The sequence below is a fragment of the Vulpes lagopus genome, chromosome 3, assembly GCF_018345385.1.
Source record: "Vulpes lagopus strain Blue_001 chromosome 3, ASM1834538v1, whole genome shotgun sequence".
Classification (NCBI taxonomy): Eukaryota; Metazoa; Chordata; class Mammalia; order Carnivora; family Canidae; genus Vulpes; species Vulpes lagopus.
Window position 1 is genome coordinate 88,111,755 of NC_054826.1, and position 23,949 is coordinate 88,135,703.

Consider the following 23,949-nt stretch of genomic DNA (forward strand, 5'->3'; position numbering starts at 1 on the left):
TTGCCACTCCACTTATTGGTATTTTTCTCCAGATGCTTTTAAGAGTTCTCTTTATCACTGGTTTTAAAAAATTTGCTTATGGCATTCCTTGCTGTATCTTCCTTCATATTTCTTCTGTTTGGTATTTTTTGAGGTTCTCAATCTACAGACTTACAGGTTTCATCAGATGTGGAAATTTTTCAGTCAATATTTCTTCAAATATTTTGCCTACCTTCCTCCTCCCCTTTCTGTCTCCTCTTACGAAAATCTCATTACACGTTATTTTGGCCATGTGGTGTTGTCCCACTTCTCACTAATGCCCCATTCTTTTTTTTTTAATCTCAGGCACTGTATATTTTGTCTCGAAGTTTGATTTAGTGCTTTTTATGTCTGTGTGACTCTGTTATCATGCTTATACTTCACTTTCTCAACACTGTGTGTGTGTGTGTGTGTGTGTGTGTGTGTGTAAGGTCCCCTAATATCCTTGTCTACTATGATGCCATGGATTTCATGCCCTAGCCTATTTCCATTGATTCTCTCTTCATCAAGGATTGTAGCTTTCTGCTTGTTTGCATATCTGGGATTTTAGATTTGATGCCAGACATTGTGAATTTTATTCTGTGGAGTACTGATACTTCATATTCCTCTAAAATCTTGTGGGTTTTTTTCCTCTAAAATGTTTTGTCTTTGTTTTGGGATGCATTTAAGATGGAAACTTTTCAGTTTTTTTGAGACTTGTGTTTAAGGTTTTTCAGAGAGATGCAGAGAGTCTTTAGTCTAAGGTTAAAATGGCCCAACTACTGCAGTGGTGGCACCTTCAGAGTGCTTTACCAGCTGTCCCATGTGTCAGGAGGTTTTTCCATTCTGGATAAGATATGAATTCTTCCTGCCCTGTGTGCTCTGAAGATCACTTTGCTACTCCTTTTTTGGGGTCCATCCCCCAGCCTCATGTAGTTTTCCTCAACACGCGCCCTGGGCAGTCACACCCGACTTTCTCTTTCCAGAACCCCCTCTCTTTGCAATTCCTTAAATACTAGTCCAGGCATCACATGCCTCATGGACGTTTGTGAATCTCTTTTCTCCCCAAGAGAATTGATTATAACTTCATCTACAGTTTTTCAGCTTTTCACTTTTTCCAGCATTATGGCACAAATCAGTGCATTTTGCATTATTCCTTGAGATTTACAAGTTACTTCTCAGTAAACTGTAAGCTTCTTGAAAGAATCCACGACACACCCTTTTTAAAGCCCCTCTCTTCCTTACTACACATGACAAAATGTGTAGTGCAAACATGGTGCATCATAAAGGTCAATTGAGTGAATGAAAGTGTTCATAATATATCCACATTAGTTACTATGGGAGAATTTGGGCCTCTGTTTAACAATGCAGAAAAATGAAACACATGAAACACGTTTTCCAATACTTGCATTTGCCCAGCCTTCTCTCTTCAGTCTTTCTGCATGATTTTACCAGTGACAGGAAGGAGGGAATAATAAGCACATTCAATAAATTTATAGAATATACCAAATCCAAAGGGAGTAATAATCTCAAAATACAAGATTAGAGTTAATTATATGATTGGCAAGTAGAATGAGTGATCATAAAGTAAGTAAAATGAAATGAAACTACAAGGTATTAAATTTTAGAAAGCAATTAAACCACCTGTCATGATAGAGATGGTTGGAACCACGGAAGTTTGTGAGAGCCATAGTGAATCACAAGCTGAAAATGCGTCAAACGTGAAATTTCCTATTGTTATAAGATGCTTTGTAAAAGTGGCAAAGATAATTATCCTTTTACAGTCATAATCATACAATCCTTATAAAATTCTGTAGCATTTTTGAGGTCTATTTTTATTTTAAGAGCATTAGCAAATACAGGACTTTAAGAAGAAAGTTATTAAATTGTTGCAAATGGAACCCATGAAGAAACCTTATTCCCTTTTTCCTTTTTGCTTTTTTATTTTCCTGCAAGAACGAGATGCATGTACAGAAAATTATCATGCTGTAACAAAGAAAACATGCAAACAAAAAAGAACAACCACTGCCTATAATCAAAACCAAAGTACTAGCCTTAGCATTGAGAGCCAGTAAATGAAAAACATGGCAAACTATTATGAACATTGACTAACATTTCAGTGGGTACTGTGTTAACTGCTTTCAGGCATGTTAAAGAATGCCTAGTATTCAAATAACTTTTTTGGCATTTTGCTGTATCATGAATATATAATATTATATATATACATATATATACATAAACTTCACAGCTAATTTGTGAAATATTATTTCCATTTTACAAATAATAAAATTGAGTATTTTCTTTAACTTTTTTTAAAGATTTATTTACCTATTAGAGAGAGAGGGAATGCAAGTAGGATGAGGAGGTGGGTGGGGCAGAGGGAAAGAATCTCAAGCAGAATCTCTGCTGAGTATGGAGCCCAACAACGCTCGATCTCAAGACCTGAGATCACAACCTGATCTGAAATCAAGAGTATTGTATTCAACTGACTGAGCTACCCAGGCACTCCTAAAATTGAGTAGTTTCAAAGAGATGAGTCCTATTTCAAGTCAGATAGCTAATTAGTAGCATAGTCTAAACAGAAATAGAAATTTTTACAATTCTGTGTCAAACAAATAGTCCCAAATGCATGGATATATTGTGGAGTACTTTAAAAGCATCAAAGTGCTATAAAATGGGAGATAGTAAATATTATTGTTTGTGGTTTGGAGATTGGACCCTCCTGAAAAAGTGCTGCTGTGAATGCCCATGAATTCCTTCAAAATTCAGGAGAAAAGAAAATATATTAGTTACTTCTTAGATTGTGGCACTAAAAATTAGAAAGACAACCTAAAACATTTGTCCTCAGTGAGCTTTCATTTCTTTAACTCCTTGGGGGTAAGATGACCATTAAATATCATAAATTGACAATGTTGCCAACTCTTTTCCCATTATATATGAGTTAGTGATTTATGTTACTATGCCACCTGAAATTATTTATTTATTTTTAAGTTGTTTTGTATTCCTCTTTAAGAATGGTAAGTTGGGGTGCCGGGTGGCTCAGTCAGTTAAGCATCCAATTCTTGATTTCAGCTCAAGTCATGAGCTCAGGTCATGAGATCAAGCCCCACACCAGGCTCTGCACTCAGCACAGAGTTTGCTTGAGATTCTCTCTCTCCCTCTCCTATATCTCCTCCCCCAAACACACATGCTCATGCTCTCTCTCTCTCAAATAATAAATAAATATATCTTTTTAAAAAACAATAAGTTAATGACAGTGTTTGTTGAAATGTGGACCAAAAAAAGGGTAAAATTGAAGCTAAACTAGAAGAATTATCTTTTGCATGCAGAAGATGTTCCCATCAGAACAGAAGGGAAAGAGGAGAATATTAGCACAGAGGTCGTGTGGTGCATGGACCTTGACTGAGTTTCCATCTGGGGTGGATTGCTCTCTCAGGGAGTCCGTGGAGCAGATCAGCTGCTCCAGTGTGTGTATTGAGCCCAAGATTTGGGTATGGGACAGTACGAATCCAGGGGTCTTATGCAGCTGCTGTGGGAACTCCACTTCTCAGAATCCCTTCATGTCCTTTCTGTGTGTGCATGCAATTTTTCATCACAGAAAAGAATTCTGCTAGCTTGTGAATGTCTGATAGCATAATAGGTTGATAAACTAGGCTTCATTAACTCAATAGAATATTTTTGGCAAAGAAGGGCTGTTCTCTAGCCACTTCTCCTCGTATTTATCTCCTGGCTTGACAAATTCTGAACAGGTAAAGACATACTTCACACAGTTACTATTCAAAAGAGTCTTGTCCAGTGAACCTGAAATTGCCTTTTGTTGGATGACAACTGTGATCGTGTGAAGGAATTTAGTCATACAGTTGATTGGCCACCACTGACGTGAAATTATATGACTCTAGAAAGCCTTTTCTGCCATTTTACCATGCTCTATGACTCAGGATATTCCAGGAAAAAAAATTCCTAGCTCTGTCTGGAAACATAACTTGTAGTAGTCTGGAAATGAAAGAGACCTGGAGATTGTCATTTTATTCCCTCATTTCAGTGTCTCAGGGTGCCTCCCTCAGAACGTTCTGGAAGGTACTAGAGGTGCCAAAGTCTGCTGCCCAGGCTTCTCTGGAGAGATGTTGATCTTTCTTTGTGGAAGCCAGCAAACCTGTGTACAGATGTCTCTTTATTCATGGAGCCTGGGAATCCATCTTTATTCTCCCCTTTGCTCTCCATTGCTTTCTAGGAAACCAAGAGGTCCCCTTGCCATTGGCCTCTGTGCCTAGCTGGCTGTTTTTAAGTCCCCATTCCTATGACAATAAGTTCTCTTCAGGGTCAAGTACCTGCATAATGCTTTATTATTATGCATTAGTTGTGCACTAGTTATGACGTTTGTAATGGTAATTGTTTATAGCAACAGACAGTAGAAACCTATGCAGACTTTATTTCAACAGTCTGTGACATTTGACAGAAATGAACTGAAGACACATTTTGAGGACGAAAGACCAGTAGTTTAATTTCTTGATGTTGCTGGTGTCAGGATGATCATAAAAATTGAAGTCTCCTTCTTACCTGACACCATAGGTGGCATTGTAGGGGAAGAGCCCAACTTCTGACTTTTATCTATTTTATTCGATATAAGAACATATGAAATATGGTAAAAAAAAGACCCTCAAGCAGTGAGTACATTCAGTGCGCATTTTTATGGTCAAACGTGGAGGGGGGTGGGCATCGAACTAGCAATGAAAGAAACAATAAAATGAATGAGTACTTTCTTAACAAAAATGCTAGAAATGGGTGAGATAAGTAAGAAGAAATGGCTTGTATAAATAATTGAAATTCTGAGAGTTTATCATCAAATGGATGTATTGTCATAAAGAGAAAATAAAGTGCAGAGAAAGAGGAAAAAACAGTACACGTATCACAGCGTACTGTCTTGCCAAGGCTTATTGAAATACACAATGAATAGCCAAGGTCCTTTAAGCATAAGTAAATGCAGACTAGTAATACTGCAAATAAAGAAGTTTCGGATAGTACCATCTTCAACTTTAGGATGCAGTAAATTATTAATGTCATTTGTGGTTTTGCTTAACCTTTGTTAAGCATATAGTTAAGCATATGTGAAGAATTCATAAAATACCTTACCCTCCATCTCACAGAGCACTCTCTTTGTGACATCCAATACAGACACTTCAAGGGGAAGAAGACTTGTGTTCTCACAGCTATGGATCTCACTAATCCTCCTGCTAGGTAGATGGGGAAGTGTTTTCTACATCAGGAAGACACAAGCTTCCAACAGCTAAGCTACTTTCAGAACATGCAGACTCCCACACTAGAGAATCAAACTTCCGAAAGACTTGTGGTTCTGGGGGTTGGTTTTTTTTTTGTAGGCACATGATGTCACATTAGTTTCAGGAGTACCACAAAGTGACTTGACATCACTATACGTTATGCTGCACTCACAAGTATAGCTACCATCTGTCACCATATAACACTATTACAGTAGCACTGATTCTGTTCCCTGTACTTCATCATGACTGATTCACTCTGGAACTGGAGCTTGTCTCTCACACACCCCTTACCCTATTCCCCTCTGACAACTGCCAGTTTGTTTTCTGTTTATGGGTCTGTTTCTCTTTTTTTTTTTTTTGTCTGTTCATCTATTTTGATTTTTAGATTATACATATAAATAAAGTCATGTGGTATTTGTCTTTCTTTTACTAATTTTACTTAGCATAATACCCTCCAGGCCCATCCATGTTGTTACAAATGACAAGACCCCATCGTTTTTTTATGGCCAAGTGATATTTCACTGTGTCTTTATATCCGAGAAGACTTAGTGTTGATGCAATAGTAGATTTCATAGAAGAATGGCATATAAACAGCAAGGGCAATGACAAAACCACACAGAAAACCTGAGTTCTTATCCTGGCTTTGCCTGTAAAACACTGTGTATCCTTTTGCCCAACTCTTAAGCCCCTGGAGGCCTCTGAAGTGCTCTATTAAAAAAATGCTATATGTCTCTTCTACTTCTAAGGAAATATTGCAAGACTTAGAGAAAGGTAACTGGGAAAGGACCTCCCAAGCCTTTAAAAATATATATTATGCAGGGCACCTGAATAGCTCAGTTGATTAAGCATCCAACTCTTGATTTTGGCTCAGGTTGTGATCTCGGGATATTGGGATTGAGCCCCACGTTGTGCTCCACACTCAGGACAGAGTCAGCTTGAGATTCTCTCTCTCCCTCTGCCCCTCCCTCCTTTAGTGCACTTGCACTCTCTTTCTCAGATAAATCTTCAAAATATATGTATATATATATATATATATCATGTGAGTTATATGTGATACATAATACAGATAATATAACATAGAGAAGATTAGAGAGAGACTGAAACACATAATTTCTGGGACTCTGTAATCCTAAGGAAAAATTAAAATTTTGGCCGTTTAAAGCATGTGTGGGTAGAAAATAAAGATGGAGTTCACAAGCTCTATATTAAATAAGTTAGCAAACATAGAAATGTGAACAGAGGGTCACCTGGGTGGGTCAATGGTTAAGTACCTGCCTTTGGCTCAGGTCGTGATCCCGGGGTCCTGGAATTGAGTTTTGCATTGGGCTCCCTGTAGGGAGCCTGCTTCTCCCTCTGCCTGTGTCTCTGCCTCTCTCTCTGAGTCTCTCACAAATAGACAAATAAAATCTTAAAAAAAAAAGAAAATATGTGAACAGAAGGGACCTTTGCTTGCTAATCAAATCTTTTCTTATTCATTTTCACCTCTTTCCCAATGGACTTGCATATTTTTCTTTCTAATGATAGTTCAGTTAATGTCTGCTACATACAACATGAAAATCAGGCTGGTGTGATTTTTTTTACTGCATATTGTTTATATGTGCCTAAGATAAACTGAAGTTGCAATGCTAATTAAATGTTCGATTATTAATTTAACGGCATAAAATGTGACCCTCAGGAATCTAAATCTTTCAGATTCAAGACTTAAGTTCCAAGTCTGTGTCTTTCATTTCTCCTGCAGGAAAAGGAAAACCATCATAGAGAACCAACTAGAACTTTTGTAAAACACTGTCCATTCCTTCAAAAGTGTAGGTCCCTATAATAAAAACAACTTCTGGAGGCCAAGGGTCCACTGATAGATGAATATATAAAGAAGGGGTGGTATATACAGGTACAGTGGAATGTTGCTGCCAAAAAAAGAATGCAGTCTTGCCATCTGCTAAGTGAAATAAGTCAGTCAGAGGAAGACAAATACCATAGGATCTCCTCACATGTGGAACTTAAAAAACAAAACAAAGAAGCAAAGGAAAAAAAAGAGAGAGGGAGCAAACTAAGAAACAGACTCTTAACTACAGAGAACACACTAATGGTCACCAGAGGGGAAGCAGGTGGGGGATGGGTGAAACAGGTAATGGGGATGAAGGAGTGCACTCATGATGAGCATGATGTAGGGAAGTGTTGAATCACTGTATTTTGCACCTGAAACTAACATAACACCATATGTTAACTAATTAGAATTAAAATTTTTTAATTTAATTTAATTTAAAAATAAATAAAATAAAACTCCTTTGGAGGAGTAAAAGGGAACTTTTTGGGTTTTATGCAATTCACCTTTAATTTTAATAAACATCAAAAACATTAACAAATTAATTCTGGTGATCGTTTGAAATGAAGGGCTATAATTATATACTATGTAATATATGAGTGAAGTATATAAAGAGCATGAGTAATATTAATTCCTACACGTTATGGATTATTTTCCATGTGCCAGGTGATTTATGTATTATCTTTACCATGACCACTCAAGATGTGTATTTTCTGGCAGGAGATCATACAATTTGTAACTGATGGAATCAGATGGATCTACTTGGTTCCAAAGCTAACACCCTTTCCAGGACACCAGAGCTTCCTCAGGTGTGTTCTACAAACACTGATATGTATGTGAATCATCTTGGATATTTCTGACAAGCTCCCGGTTGATGTCAGTGCTGGTGACCATGGAGACCACACTTCAAGTACAAAGTTCTGAAGTGCAGTAATCCCAGAATATTTCCATAGAAATGATTAAAGCAAAAAAAAAAAAAAAGTACTCTTATTCACCAAAATAGGGAAGACTAGGATAAGCAAGACCGAACTGACCTGTTTGCAGTTCTTCTCAGAGCCTTTAATTTGCTAATATGCATTGTGACCCGAAAGGAGAATAGCATATATCCCATTTTTCAAATCTATTTGGCAGTAGAAATCTTTTCTCCTAAAGCATACCTCAGGATTAGCGTTCACTTCCAAAGTATCACTTTCCATCAAGCTGATTATTTAAAGGTAATGCCTTTTCTGGAAAATACTAAAACAAAGATTTGGCAGCAGCCAGAAAGGGGTAAAATTATGTAACTGTTATGATGCCTAATAGTTACTGGAGTTGGGAAGGGACAGAGGGAGGAGAGGGAGATACAAAAATAAATAAAGCAGGACTCATGCCTTCAAGGAGAGCCCAACCTGGTGGAAATAAATGTAAAAAAAATAACTGTACAGCAGGATTAAATGAATTTTAAATGTAAGTTTTAAAAATGCAGTAAGAAATAGAGGAATTATTCATTCTAAACTTTTCTTTGTAGTTTTAAATTCTTTTTTTCTGTATCTGATGCTTCCTTTATTGACATCCTTAGACTGTGCATGAATTTCTTGTGCAGGGGTTAGAAACATTTTCCAGATTTAACCTTTTCTTCTGTCCTTTCCGTACTTCTGCATGGGGGCCAGGCCAGAACATCAGTGGGTTATTTTTTTCTTCAGAACATGTCCTGCATGATTTTGCACATCAGCATTTTTTTAAAGATTTTATTTATTTATTCATAAGAGGCACAGAGAGAGAGAGGCTGAGACACAGGCAGAGGGAGAAGCAGGCCCCACGCTGGAACCTGACGTGGGACCCTATCCCAGGTCTCCAGGATCACACCCTGGGCTGAAGGCAGCACTAAACTGCTGAGCCACCCAGGCTGCCCACATCAGCATTTTGAATTGCTTCTTCAATTCAGTTGCTTTGTAGGGGGAGTGTTGACAACTTGGATCCATTTGCTTTTTCCTTCCAGGGTGGGAGGAATCAGGGCAGTAAGTAGCAAAGAACAGCCATTGCATCACCACCTACCTGCCTTGGCATCCCTGGCTGGCTGTTGAAACTGGGCTTTCGTTGGTCTTACCCCTGGTTGCCTGGATCTGATCTCAGAGATCTCAAGCAAATATATCTAGGCTGCTATTATGTTGGCCAGAGCTAAGAACTCTGGTTCTCACAGACTGAGACAGCCACAGGATCTTCTTTCCTTTAAAATGCAAATTTTGAAAAAAAATAATAAAATGCAAATTTTGGGGCCACCTGGGTGGGTCAGTGGTTGACATGATCCTGGGGTGCTGTGATCAAGTCTCACATCGGGCTTCCTAGTGGGAGCCTGCTTCTCCCTCTGCCTATGTCTCTGCCTCTCTCTCTCTCTCTCTCTCTGTATCTTTCATGAATAAATAAAGACTTTAAGAAAAATAAAAATATTTTTAAAATGTGAACTTTGGTCATATGATTACTGACCTATTCAGTATATAGAACAGTTGTATAAACCTCACATTCAAAAAGGAATCCTGACATTTTGCTATCAGCTTCGTTGCTATAGTCTTCTCTTTCTAGATCACTCAATAATTCCATCACTTTTTCTTCTGAGGATCAGGAATCGTTTGTTTGGTACTTACCTGTTCTTGAGGATAACTAATGTAGCTTTCTTTTGGTCAGATTCTGTTACAGCAGCTCCTTTCCTCTTAAAAGTTGCAATGATAAACAACAAACCACAAATGTGATATTACCTCATCTTTAAAGTACTTTATAGATTTCACAGCATTCTGGTTTAATATTCACCAAGACTCTATATTAAAACATGTTGAACAGTGCTTGAACAACGGACCCCCATGGCATTTTCAGATTTACTAGTTACTTTTTCTTTGAGATTATTTATTTATTTATTTACTTACTTACTTATTCATGAGAGACACAGAGAGAGAGGCAGAGGGAGAAGCAGGCTCCCTGTGGGGAGCCTGATGTGGGACTCGATCCCAGGACCCCAGGATCATGACCTCAACCACTGAGCCACCCAGGCATGGTGGGTGGCTTGATTTACTAGTTTCTAATTTGGCCAAATTCAATGAACGTTTGTGGACGTCTACTTCCGAATGGATTCCCAGGCTGTGGGTGAGCCTCGACAGTACCTGTGTGTATATATCCATATGACTTTGTGGTCTTCCAATCATCTGAACTTAATCAGTAAAGCCTGTGACATGGAAAACTTATCTCTTTGTGAAACATGGTCAATAAACAATTTTAGTGAAATATGAAAATATGTTTAATTTGTGATGTGAGGATATATACAGAAAATATGTGACTTCCTATGAAAATGTGATCCAGAAAAAAGTTAGGCCCCTGAATAAACATTTCAAGAATCTTAACTTGAGGGACTCAGGCTGGTGGCCTTTGCATGTTGTCAGCCCTGTGGTGGATGATGAGTTGTAATGAAGACAGCTGCCTACAGGACCAGGGAAGGCTCACCATGGGCAGGAAGGTGGAAAGACAGGATCCTGACAGCCACACAGGAACTGTTGGGTTGAAAATAGCTAACGTTGGTAATACGAAGAATCACAAATCTTTGTTCACAATCTTGCTTATCACAAAATGAAAGTGCATGTGTGAGCTTTTCGATTTGTTAGAGAAGTGATGTTCAAGAAAATATATTACCTTAAATTAGTATTCCCAATGGTATTTATCCTTTTTCTCAGGGGGGTAAGTTACACATCTTGTGATTTCAGGAGCATTTTAACCTTGGAAGCACTTAACACCTCCCTTCCACATTGACTTTATCCAGTGTGGCATTCTCAATAGTTCTCCCTTCAGTTCAAACACCTCTGCCTGTTCTCACCTTCAGGCTTTCCTCACCTCTGGCCTGGATCATGGGAGTAACCTCTTACTGGATCCATCTGCCCTAAGACTCCTTTACACTACCACCAGGACTCCCTCCTTAAAAGAAAAAAATTAGAGAAAATCTCTTCATACAGCAAATCCACTTCTAGAAGTCTCTTCTACAGAAAACTCACTTAAAAGGATGCAGATATATGTATCAAAACATTTGTTAATCTTTTATTTGTGACAAAACAATTGGGTGACCTAAGTGTCTGTGAATACAAAAATGATGACATTTTTTCTAATGCATATATATTATACCAGAAGTCAGCAGACTTTTTCTGTAAAGGGGCAAATAGTAATACTTTTGGTTTTTCATGCTATTCGATCTCTGCCATGATTACTTGACTCTGCTCTTATATCAAGAAACTAGCTACCACAACGATAGTGGCCTCTGGGGAGCTCAGTTCATTAAGCCTTTTACTCTTGATTTCAGCTCAGGTTGTGTTCTCAGGGTGATGGGATCAATCCCTGCACCAGATTCCATGCTCAGCATGAGTCTGCTTGAGATTCTCTCTCTCCCTCTCTACCCCCCACCTTTGCACACACACATATGCACATACTCGCTCGCTCTCTCTCTCCCTCTCTAAAACAAATAATGTATAATAGGGAGAGAGAGTCACAGACAGACAGAGACAGATGCAAGCAAAGGAATAAATGGATAAAATATGTGATACAGTATACACAAAAAAGAAAAATCCAGAGGAATACACACCAAATATTACTAGATGCTCTTATGAGAGAGGATAGGTATGAAGGCAAGGAAATTTTCCATTTTTACGTACTTTACATTTTTATATACTTCTGTATTGTTTAAACTTTTACATGACTATGTATTATATTTACATTACAGGAAAATACTGAAATAATGAATCATCTAAAATCTGAGCCTGTCTCTCCACTGGTTAAAGACCTTCTTTCTGTTGTTTTGCATTCTCTATAGGATAGACTCTAAGCCATTTATTAGAGCTTCTAAGGCAGTTTGTGATCTGCCCAGCCACCTGCTCTGATCTCATCTCAAATCATCCTGCCTCGTCTGGAAAACCCCTTTTACGTTACAGCACACCATGCCATTTTGTGACTTCCTCTCTGCACAAATGATGCTTCCTTTTCTCTAATTGGCTCCTGCTCTGCTTCTCCTCCAGGATCTTCCTCATATATGTCACAGCCCCAGCTCAATGTCCCCTTCTCTATGATCTCTCACTTTTGCCTATAGGCAAAAATTGCTCCCAACATTTTAATATTTCCATTTTCATATCCACTGTTAGACTGGGTTTCTTCAGGCAGGGCTATTGTCTTGTCATTTCTGAATCTCCATACTCAGCACAGAGCTTAGCACACAGTACACACTCATTAAATCTATACAGATGGAGACTTCTAGTCAAAGAAATGTTTTAAGAATCTTAGTGGTACAATAGGGAGATGTTTACACTCAAATTTATACACTGAAATTTAAAAACGTTCAGTAAAGTCTACAACAGAGACTCATATGGCAAAATGTTTTAAATATCCCCATCTAGAAAAGGATTATTCATTAATGATCTGTAGAAAAGTGTGCATACGTGGATATGCTTTTTTGCTTGTGGACTCAGATGTTTTCAGCACCATCTAAGTAGCCAACACAAACAAAAACTTTTTGCATTTTAAGTCGAATAACACATTCTAAGATTTTGATTTATAGCTATAGTCATAGTGACTGTATTCAACTGTAAGTAATAGAGTACCCTGTTAATGGCCTAGATAATGAAGTGTTTACTTGTCTCATATATGAAGTCTAGGGGAAGGCATGTGTTGATCCTTAATTACCTGCTCAGTGCTGGCAACAGGGGCAAATGCACTTTTCATCTTTACATTTACTATTTATTGGCATATGCCCATTGCATTGGCTACACACCACTAAGAATCACATCCACATTTGAGGCAGGTAAAGTATAGGAGCAAAGGCCTCTCTTCATGGTCTTTTAATTCTGAAAAAGAAGTCTTTACGAGTAGTCTTTGCCTTACATTTCATTGACCCCTTACCCATGGCCATTCACCTATCAATCATTAGTCAAGGGAAATGAGATGAAGGTGACTAGTTTACATCAATCATGATTCAACTCCCAACATCCTTGGGAGTATGAAAATGGCCTCCCTTAATTAAAGGAAATTCTGCATGTTACCTCAAGACGTAAGGATATTTTTTAAATGAAAGAAAGAGGGAGGATGAATCTGGTGAGCAAATACTGTCTGTGCCAGTATTGATTACTATTATCAGAATAGCAGGTGACTGGACCTGGATATACTAGGAAGAAAAATCATAAAGAGATTAGACAGGAAGATTCTAGTTCTATTCACAACTATGGGAATTGAGATGATTGCTTGACTTCTCTGCACTTTTTGCCCTAGCTACAAAATAGATGAAAATACCGTGTATCTATCTCATGGGATCATGGTAAGGATCAAATCAAGATTGCTAGCCTCAAGCTCAAGCCACTGTGAGCCCCATGATCGGCATACCAGCAGCACCAGAACCCTTGGGGTGCAGGGATCTTGATAGATTCTTCTGTGCCTTTGACTTTCAATCTCCATTTAAATTCACTGGTGTCATTGTTCTTTGTGTAGTCATTGCTCTGTCTGGTTGGATATAAATTAGGTGCTTTTAAAGTGTTTGGTCAAAGTAAGGATACCTAGACAACGTACTAATTTAAAATGAAGTGTTTACAACACATAGCAGTTCCTGTGTTGTTTAATCTTCATATCAAATATCAAATATTCATGCAAATAATCATGAAAGGCAAATAATATTGAAATATTATTTCAATATAGGGAAAAGAAAGATTTGTACAATCAAGATATAGAAAAATAGCATGTAATTTAGGGACCCATGCAAAATAAAATTTCTTTTGAACCTGAAGTTCTTGGATGACATACTTTGTTAAAATCTAATGTTTTGTTCATCAACAATGACAGACATATCATTAAGTAAAATGAATCTGAGGAATTGCATCCTGTTTCAGAACAGGGCTAACCATCTGGGGCTCTTCACTCTTACTTCCATCCAGTAAGTTTCTCCAAAATCTGAGGTTGCATCAGCTCATAGAAGGATGTGGGTGAAGTCCCTTAAATTAGAAACAAAAATTGTCTGATCCCTGCCTTGTCAGATATTCCTACTAATGAAAAGGATCAGGAAGGCTTTCTCTTCACAGAAAAAAGGACACCATATACCACTCAGGCATTTCCTGATAGCACTCTGAGGTACAAAGAGGAAGGATTTGAGGATTTGAGGAAGGGGAAATGGATTCCTTAAACCTGAGTACGCAATAGTTCTGGAATTGTTTCTGTCATAGAAGAGAGAATCAATCTTGGTGGAAAATAAGGATCTGAAAATAAAAAGCCAAAGACCTCACATGTATTCTTCATATGAATTCTGTCTTTTTGGAGCTCTTCTGAATTGAAACTTTGCAATAAATGCTATTTGATATTTCTCCCTTATCTGACAGCCTCCCTTGTCTGATCCAATTTGGGATCATGGCCTGAAAGTTTATTTTACTTCTTTAGGTGAGTTATAAAAAGAATTTAGATCAGTTTTGCAAATTACTAAAATATCAAACAATAACTTTGTCTTTGACGTCCACACTAATAATCCAGTAACACTTTTCTATTTATTATTCAAGAAGTAGTTTGAGGCTTGAAAGTTTTCCTACTTACTTCTCCAAGCATATTTGAACCGCAGCCTTGCACAATTAAATATCACTCTCTGAAAAGTACTTATTTGGGAAATCCAGGTGCTCTTTGTCTACGTAAGACAGTCAGCTTTCTAGAAGGTAAAGGACCGTCTGTGAAAATGTTTAAGATTTCCACCCAGATGGGAGGGATTTTTGCAACTTTCAAACTTTACCTAAAAGAATTGTGCTGTGAAAAACAGGCTTAAAAACACATATGACTTTGTAGTATGAATGAAGTGTCACGAATCTCCTGAAACAGATAATTCTATTGAGCTTCAGCTTATTCTTAGAACTTCCCAGATGGCTACATGTTACTGTGGTCCCCTAGCTGCCTGTATTCCTATGGCAGTGCCTGGAGCACATTTGCTCAGGATTTCCATGTTTGGGTGGAAGAAAGCTCAGGGTATTACAAAAGATGGATTGTGGACCGTATCATGTTATGGGACAAATAAATGTGTGACATATTGTAATACTCACTGAATAATCTGTGGAATATAGTAGAGAGAAGAAATAGATTATCCAGAGCAGAATTTGAGGAGAAGCAGACTCAGGTTTAATGTTGCTGCTAATAGTGACAACAGGGGAAAGGGAGGAGCTTTTAGTGCAATATAGGCAAGTTTGAAAGAAGGGAGATCTCACCACCTGGCGATGGTGCCCTGTGGTTGCTTCTTATCCATTTGAGGCTTTTAACTTGCACAGGTATTTGTAGATCTGACATCCTGTCATATGTGTCGTATACATGGTAGACATATTATGCATGTTGTAGTTCAAGAAGTGTGACCGGTTTTGTGCATCTGTATTCTCATGTGTGCTGGTTTATTTGTTTCTCCATTCATTTCATTCACAGTCTTCTCTGTTGAAAAAGACGTCAGGCGATGAATTGGCCTCTGTAGATATTTCTTCTGTTGCCTCCATAGCAGCATAGTAAGGTGGCTGAAAGCAGAGACCATGGAGCCAGACTCCCTGGGTTTTTGCCTTAGTATTCTCATCCGTAAAACGGGAATAAGTTTCTACCTTATAAAGTCGTTACGAAAAAGTACATGAATTAATGATATTTAAGTCCTTAAAACAATATGTAAAACAGTATTTTCGTGCTCCTGGGTGGCTCAGTCAGTTAGGTGTCCAACTCTTGATTTCAACTCAGGTCATGATCTCAGGGTCCTAAGAATGAACCCAGCATTGTCAGGCTCCATGCTCAGGATGGAGCCTGCTTAAGATTCTCTCTCTCCCCCTGCCCATCCCCTCCCTGCTCACTTGCATGTACACTCTCCCTATAAAAAAAAATAAAATATAGTATCAAGTAAAATTTCAAAACTAGTTCCAATTATTAAGAAGGTAATAATATAAAGAATCGTTCAAGATACTCTCATCTCTCTTAACATTGCTACTCAGAACTAGATGCCACACTTCACACAATTTCATGAAAGCAAGGGGGGAAGTAGAAAAGGAAGGACTGGAAAGAAAGACTCTAGCCCAAGAAAAGATACCAAATGAGGTCCATGCCAGGGGACTGCCTGTAGAGTGCAATGTAAAATAGTACATCCTTCATCTATGAGTGGGAGTGCTAATTCTCTCAACCAAAGTTCTTTGGCTGTCTCTGTTATGCACTGTACTATTTGTATTCTAGAAAAGTTTATTAAACAGATGATTATGAGCAATGGATAAATAGAAGAGAGAGAAACAAGAGCCCACCAAAATAAAATCAAGCCCCAGCAACATCATCATCTATCTGATAGAAGAGATTGGTAAAGCGAAACATTGTGCATCTTGATTTCAAATGAGAACATCTTGATTTCAGAATGACATTTGACAAAATTTTTCAAGCCATTATGATTGGGAAAAAATACATGGATTGCTTAATAATGCAATGAGATGGATGTTTTATTAAATCAGTAATTAACATTTCAAATAACAAAGAACACCTGACATCATTCCATAAAGCTTTGTTCTGGGATTGTGCTTTTTGGGATGGAATAGTGACAATTAACTGAATTGCAACAAAGCCTTCAGGTAGAGAAAACATGAACTTATATCACCTTTAAGCCAGTAAACAGCTACAAATTTGGGAAAGGCACAAAAGTTTTGTTTACAGGAATTAGGGGGATGCGTGTACACAAAAGTGAAAAAGGCCTTCTCTTCCTTGAGCACAAGGATCACAAGGCTAACTAGTGATCTCTGCTACTCAGACACAAGTGATGTGCAGAAGAAACCAAAGGAACCACTTAGTCATAGAGAGCGTGCTGTATTTTGGGATTTATGAAAGACAATAGCAATGAGCTTGAATTGTTCAGATCATGGTAATGTTGCGCCTCCAGACACTATGTGATGTTTCTTTGCTTCAGGGAAACAGTGCTGGATTCGACCCTTGACCAACCACCCTGGTATTCCATTTAACTGGAACACACTCAGCAAGGCTATACCCTTAAACTCAAAAGCATAAGGATATACTCTCCAAATAGTTTCCATCCTGACATGTTAGGGATATAGTCTCAAAAGAGAAAATTGAACTATTAGACCTGATACTACATAAGCCATCCTTTGGAGTTCTACATATTTTCAGCCATTACCAGTTCTTGAAGTAATGAGTGACACAAGTTTACCATATACTGATTAAGTGGTATCCTTATTCATCCTCAGTTTAGTCCTAACATCTCCGAGGCATTGTCTCCTCCACCAGCCTCTCAGAACTGTGGGTTTTAATAGCATCTGGCTATAAAAGTTCCATTTTTACCCTATCCAAGCCTTTATGATCTTACAGGCTTGCATCAGCTCCTCCTGCACACTCATCTTGGCAGATGAGAATTTATACAGACTTCGCGGCCCCCTCCTGCCCCTCCTCATTTCCACCGCCTCTGTCTGGCCTGTTTCCAACAACACTGTAGGATTCTGGAAGGGCAGCCTACACGTTTCTTGCTGTGAAGTGGGCGATCATAGGCCGGCGGGTTCGCAAACAGTGTTTTTCTGATAGCAGCTAGGGGATTTGGATTCGATTCAGAAATGACTTGGACATTACCCACACGCGATCCTGTCATTCCTCTCCTTAGAGCCACAATTACAGGGGATGCCAGATCCTATTCATTTTGGCCTTTTTTGTCCAACTTTTCCTTCCCTGATTATAAACACGTGCAATGGCCATAAAAAGCCCTATCCTTAAAGGAGAGTCACTTATAGTTTCAGAAAGGTGAGGTCTCTGTGAGTCCATTTCCACTCTTATTCCCTCCAGGAGGAAGAAATAACATTATCTTCTGGTCACTTGTCAAAGGGCCAGCGGACTGTTTTTCCTGTCTTTATATTTAGAAGGATCACCTACTAATCCTAAGTGATCTCGATGTATGGGTTTGTTTTTATTTGCTTGTATTTTTAGGGACTGAATTAACTTGTTGGCAGCAAGGCCTTACATAGGTCTTGTGACCAGGTCTCCTCCCTTGATAAATTTTGGAGGGGGGGTGAGCGCTACGTTATTTATAATGTCTCTCCCAGCTCTGTTTTTCGGTGATTTGGGTTTAGTCCTGTTCTCCTTCTACTGTGTACTAGATTTGCATACCGAATTGTTAATTAAAACCAAACAGTGTTGCATCCACAGTGACCCATCATTTCCATCCCTTCCTCCATTCTCTTGCTCGATTTCTAATTTACCGTATGTCAGTTTGCTGACTTGGTGATATCCCGCCACCCACGTGCCAGCTCTGCAACCTCCTGGCAAGGTTGTGGCTCCTTCGGCAGGATCTGAGGGTCCCAGAATAAACAGAATCAGGGAGGCAGAGGGAACCCTTCCAGCCTCTTGTTCCGCCCACAGAGCCACATACTCCAAGGCCAGCGTCCTGGTGACCCATGATTACCGATGGACCCCTGGGACTCCCTGTAGGAGCATTTCTTTCGCATCTGTAAGGTGAAATTAATGGGATGGGACACCTTATAAGATCTGGTTTATGTGACTTCTTGAAGTTCAAATCTAAGTTATGAAGGCTGTTCTATTTTAAGTGGATTTTGGGATTTAGTTGAGATGAGAATTTGAGGGTATCAACATAGAAAAAGCACTGGAGCCCCTGGCTTTCTGTCTATCTGCATGGAGACCCCAAAGATGGCTTGTTCTCTTCTCTTCCAGCCTCAGTACTTCTCTGGGCCTTTTAGTGTCCCTGTCCTTTTTTACCTTTTTTTCTTTCTCTCCTTTTGGTGTGAGATTTCTTTCTCACCCTTCCCTCATTCCTCCTTCCCTTCCTTCCTCTTTCTTTCTTTTATGATCTAACTTCTTATCTCTTAATATTTTGTGGTTTTCGCAGCTAATTTTTGCCCTGGACAATGCTTTCTCCTGATCCCACATGTATCATCTGAGACTGACAAGGGTTCGTTCCTTCTTGAAAAAAAAATGGGAACAAAACTGACTCTGGATGGAGCCATCCCCAGTGGGTCACAGTTGTTATTTTAATCTTCAGGGAAAGATTTCCTTTGTAGATCCTTCCTGTTTTGGCACTTAGGAGCCTTTGCTCTGCAAGGGGGTGGAAATATTTTCTTTAAGTGCTATTATGTTTTAACAAATCCTGTCAAGCGTGCTTGTGTGTGCACATGTGAGTGCTTTCATGATATCAACAAATCTGATACTTTGTTTTTAAAGATTTTATTTATTTATTCATGAGAGACACAGAGAGAGAGGGAGGCAGAGACACAGGCAGAGGGAGAAGCAGTCTCCATGCAGGGAGCCCAATGTGGGACTCGATCCTGGAGTCCTGGGATCATGCCCTGAACCAAAGGCAGATGCTCAACCTCTGAGCCACCCAGGTGTCCCAAATCTGATACTTTAAACACATTATCTTAGGTGATTTGTTTGAGGACTCAGGCCAACATGGGGGTGGGACACCAACCCCAGCACCAACCCCAGCAGTCAAAAATCTATATAGTGCAACTTTTGCCTTCCCTCAAAACTTAACTACTGATAGTCTACTATGGGCTGGAATCCTTGCCAATAACATAAACATTCAATGAATACATATTTTGTATGTTATATGTGGTTTTTTAAAAGATTTCATTTATTCATTTGAGAGAGAAAGTGAGAGAGAGAGAGTGAGCAGGGGGAGGGATAGAGGAAGAGGGAGAAGCAGGCTCCCCACTGAGCAGGGAGCCCAATGTGGGAGTTGATCCCAGGACCCTCAACGCATGACCTGAGACAAAGGTAGACACTTAACTGACTGAGCCACCCAGGTGCTCTCATGTGTTATATGTATTTTATACTGTATTCTTCCAATAAAGTAAGCTAGAGAAAAGAAGTATTATTATAAGGAAGAGAAAAATGCATTCACAGTACTGTCCCACATTTACTGAAAAAAGTCCATTATATAAGTGGGCCCGTGTAGTTCAAACCCGTGTTGTTCAAGGATCCACCATAGTAATCATGAAGGGATTCATCAGCTTCACTTTAAACCCATCTTCTTTTTCCCCTACAATAACAACAGCCTATCATTCTTCTGTTATCAGTTTAGTTTCAGGAAGTCTTGTGTTGCTTTAGTCAAGATGCAGTCTGATTTAGTTTTATTTTTTTTAAGATTTTATTTATTCATGAAAGACACAGAGAGAGAGGCAGAGACACAGGCAGAGGGAGAAGCAGACTCATCACAGGAAGCCTGATGTGGGACTCGATTCCCAAACCTAGGGATCACACCCTGAGCCAAAGGCAAATTCTCAATCACTAAGCCACCCAGATATCCCTAGTTTTATTTTTTAAAGTCATGTATGTCCATTTAGTACAACGGAAGGCAGGGGAAAAACCGAGTGAGCAGAGTGCTGTAGCGGAGTTTGGTGAGAAGGACACCAGGTTGTAGAAAATCTTGTAGCCAAACCAGGGAGTTTGAAGTCATACAGAGCCATTAAAGGACAATATGCAAGCAAATTCAATGACAAGTCTTTTTCAGAAAGACCACTCTGGCTTGATTGTGGCGATGGTTGGCACAGGGTCCAGACAGAAGGCAGGGAGCCTAATTAGTGGGGGATTGCAATAACCCCGGGAGAATCTCAGGAGAAGATTCAAATCTCGGGTGTTGGCTTTCATAAATAGGTCAGTGATACCATTTCAGATAGAGAACTCAGTAAGACCAGCAGAAAAGGAAAGATTGTGAGTTTAGATGTTGGATCCTTAGAGGCTGAAATGCCAGAGTCATCATGGTGTCCCTGCAAGGCAGCTAGAGAGCTGTAGGGAATATGAAGAGACTAGAGTTTCTGCCTCAAAGTAGCTGGCAAAAGTAGGGGGGGCTTCAGGCAGTGGAGTAAAACCACCCATATGTAGAGTGAGAGCTTCACGGGGCAGATGTCACAGGAAGTGGAAAAGCTTGAGGCGAGCTTGTGAGGATGGGAACAAGCCAGGAAAGAATCAAGTCTTAGAAGCCAAGACCAGAGTTTCTGGTGGCAGAAGTGATAGATAGAGGGCTCATCAGATCTGGCAATTCAGAGGTCTTTGTGATCTTAAGATAGGTCAATGGAGTGAAACACAGCGCAGACTCTGATCATGCTGGCCCATGCAGGAGGATGTGGAAACAACTCTCTCTGACTCATCTTTTAATGAGACTGAACATGAGCATCAGCACAACTGAGTTCACAGCACAGCTCTGCCATTGACAAACCTGTTGGACCTTAGGTGAGTGACAGTACACCTTACCCGCAGCTTCTAACCTGTGAAGTTAATACTGGGCATCTCAAAGAATATGTGGGGAATTAAATGTGCCAATAGGTGTACAAAGATTTTATGTTTGATATATTTTATATATTTGTAACATATAAATATAGGACATATATAAAGTACATTTTTATGAGAATTGTGGCCATTTTTACTGTCATTCTTAGATTGAATAATTCAATTAAGTGTTTTACTTCCTCTGAATCCCAGGTAAGGCCACTATTTTCATGGTGTGAAATCAGACAACTACCAAGCTGCAGCAACTTGACTTTTTTTTTTTATTTGGATGACTCTGAATGAAATTCTCTGCAGAATATGTTAAAACACCAGAGAAGGAAGAAATTTCATTTGACTATAGAAAATAGTATATTTTATGCCATTTTAATTCCTTGAAAGGATACTCAACATGTATTAATTATGGTAGTTCTAGCTAATATATTTGATTAACTCCAAAACCTGAGTGAAATAAAACAATATTAGCTTGTTGACCATCTGTAAGCCTTCTTTGTAGAAATGTTTGTTCATGTCTTCTGCCCATTGTGTTAACTGGATGATTTGGTTTATTTGGTGTTGTCTAGGTTCTTTATATATTTTAGATACTAACCCTTTATTGGATATGTCTTCTTCTCCCATTCAGTAGGTTGTCTTTCAGGTTTGTTGCTTTTTCCCTTCACTGTGCAGAAGCTTTTTATTTTGATGTAGTCCCAGTAGATTATTTTTGCTTTTATTTCCCTTACTCTCAGGAAGCGTAGAAAGCATAGAAAGATGTTGTTATGGCCGATATCAGAAAAATTATTGCCTGTGCCCTCTTCTATGATTTTTATGTTTTCAAGGTCTCACATTTAGATCATTAATACATTTTGAATTTATTTTTGTAAGAAAAAATTTATAGTGTAAATTTATGGTGTAAGAAAGTGGTCCAGTTTCATTCTTTTGCATGTAGCTGTCCAATTTGCCCAACACCATTTGTTAAAGAGACTGTCTTGTTCCGATTACATATTCTTTTCTCCTTTGTCGAATATTAATTGGTCATATAACTGTGGGTTTATTTCTGACGTTTCTTTTCTGTTCCATTGATCTTTGTATCTATTTTTGTACCAATATCATACTGTTTTGATTATGACAACTTTGTAATATAACTCAAAGTCATGAAAAGACGCTCAGCATTACTTATCATAAGGGAAATGCAAATCCAAACCACAATGCGATATCACATCACATTTGTTAGAATGCTTAGAATCAAAAACTCAAGAAACAGGAAGTGTTGTCGAGGATGTGTAGAAACAGGAACCCTCGTGTACTGTTGATAGGATTGCAAACTGGCACACCTGCTGTGGAAAATAGTATAGAGATTCTTTAAAAAATTAAAAATAGGGCAGCCCGGGTGGCTCAGGGGTTTAGCGCCACCTTCAGCCCAGGGTGTGATCCTAGAGACTAGGGATCGAGTCCCATGTCCGGCTCCCTGCATGGAGCCTGCTTCTCCCTCAGTCTGTGTCTCTGCCTCTCTCTCTCTCTCTCTCTCTCTCTCTCTCTCTGTATTCTCATGAATAAATAAATAAAATCTTTAAAAAAAAATAAAAATAGAGCTACCTTACAATCCAGGAATCACACACCTGAGTATTTACCCGAATAATGCAAAAACACTAGTTTGAAGGAACACGAACCCATGTTTATTGCGGCATTATTTACGATAGCCAAACTATGGAAACAGCCCAAGTGCCCATCAGTAGATGAGGGGATAAAGAAGATGAGGTATATATATTTATATATATTTATAATGGAATATTATATATATAATGAAATACTACTATTCAGCCATAAAAAAAGAACTCAGTCTTGCTGTAGAGAGTATAATGCTAAGCGAAATAAACCAGAGAAAGACAAAAATGCCATATGATTTCACTCATATGTGGAATTTGGGATCCCTGGGTGGCACAGTGGTTTGGCACCTGCCTTTGGCCCGGGGCGCAATCCTGGAGACCCAGGATCGAATCCCACGTCGGGCTCCCGGTGCATGGAGCCTGCTTCTCCCTCTGCCTGTGTCTCTGCCTCTCTCTCTCTGTGACTATCATAAATAAATAAAAATAAATCTTTAAAAAAAAAAAAAGAAACAAAACAAATGAACAAAGGGGAAAAGGAGGGAGAGAGGGAGAGGGAGAGAGACAAACCCCAAACAGATTCTTAGTTATAGAGAATACACTGATGGTCACCAGAGGGGAGGTGGAGGGGTGGGAAATAGGTGATGCAGATGAAGGAGAGCACTTGCTATGCTGAGCACTAAGTAATATAGGGGATTGCTGAATCACTGTGTGGTACACCTGAAACTAATATAACATTGTATATTAACTACACTGAAATTAAAATATAAAAAATAAATAAAAATTTAAAGGCTTGCAAATTAAGATGCAATTCATGCCCATTAAGTAAATGAAAATTACTTTTCAGCAAACTAAAAGAAAAAGAAAAAGAACCAGCATTAGCTTCTATTTTATTTATGCAAGAGTACTCTTTGGGTTTTTTTGGTCAGGCATCTCTTCTCTGAGCAGTGATTTGATGATCATTCCATCCTCTGGCTCCACCGTGTTCAGATAGGGTATCTCCTTTGCAACC

At 38.9% G+C, this 23,949-nt stretch overlaps 1 protein-coding gene across 18 annotated transcripts in view; it reads left to right on the forward strand.

The window, feature by feature from the left end:
- Window positions 1-23,949, forward strand: part of CHRM3 (cholinergic receptor muscarinic 3) — a 504,026-nt gene that overhangs the window by 354,469 nt on the left and 125,608 nt on the right. For 12 of the 18 annotated variants that reach the window (XM_041747550.1, XM_041747554.1, XM_041747545.1 and 9 more), the window contains one exon: window positions 21,134-21,300. The exons of 4 other annotated variants lie outside the window; for them this stretch is intronic. The gene's annotated coding sequence lies outside the window, so the exon portion shown is untranslated. Of the gene's footprint in view, window positions 1-7,815; window positions 7,905-21,133; window positions 21,301-23,949 lie in introns of all 18 variants that reach the window. 2 more of the 18 variants (XM_041747548.1, XM_041747549.1) reach the window with 2 other exon arrangements.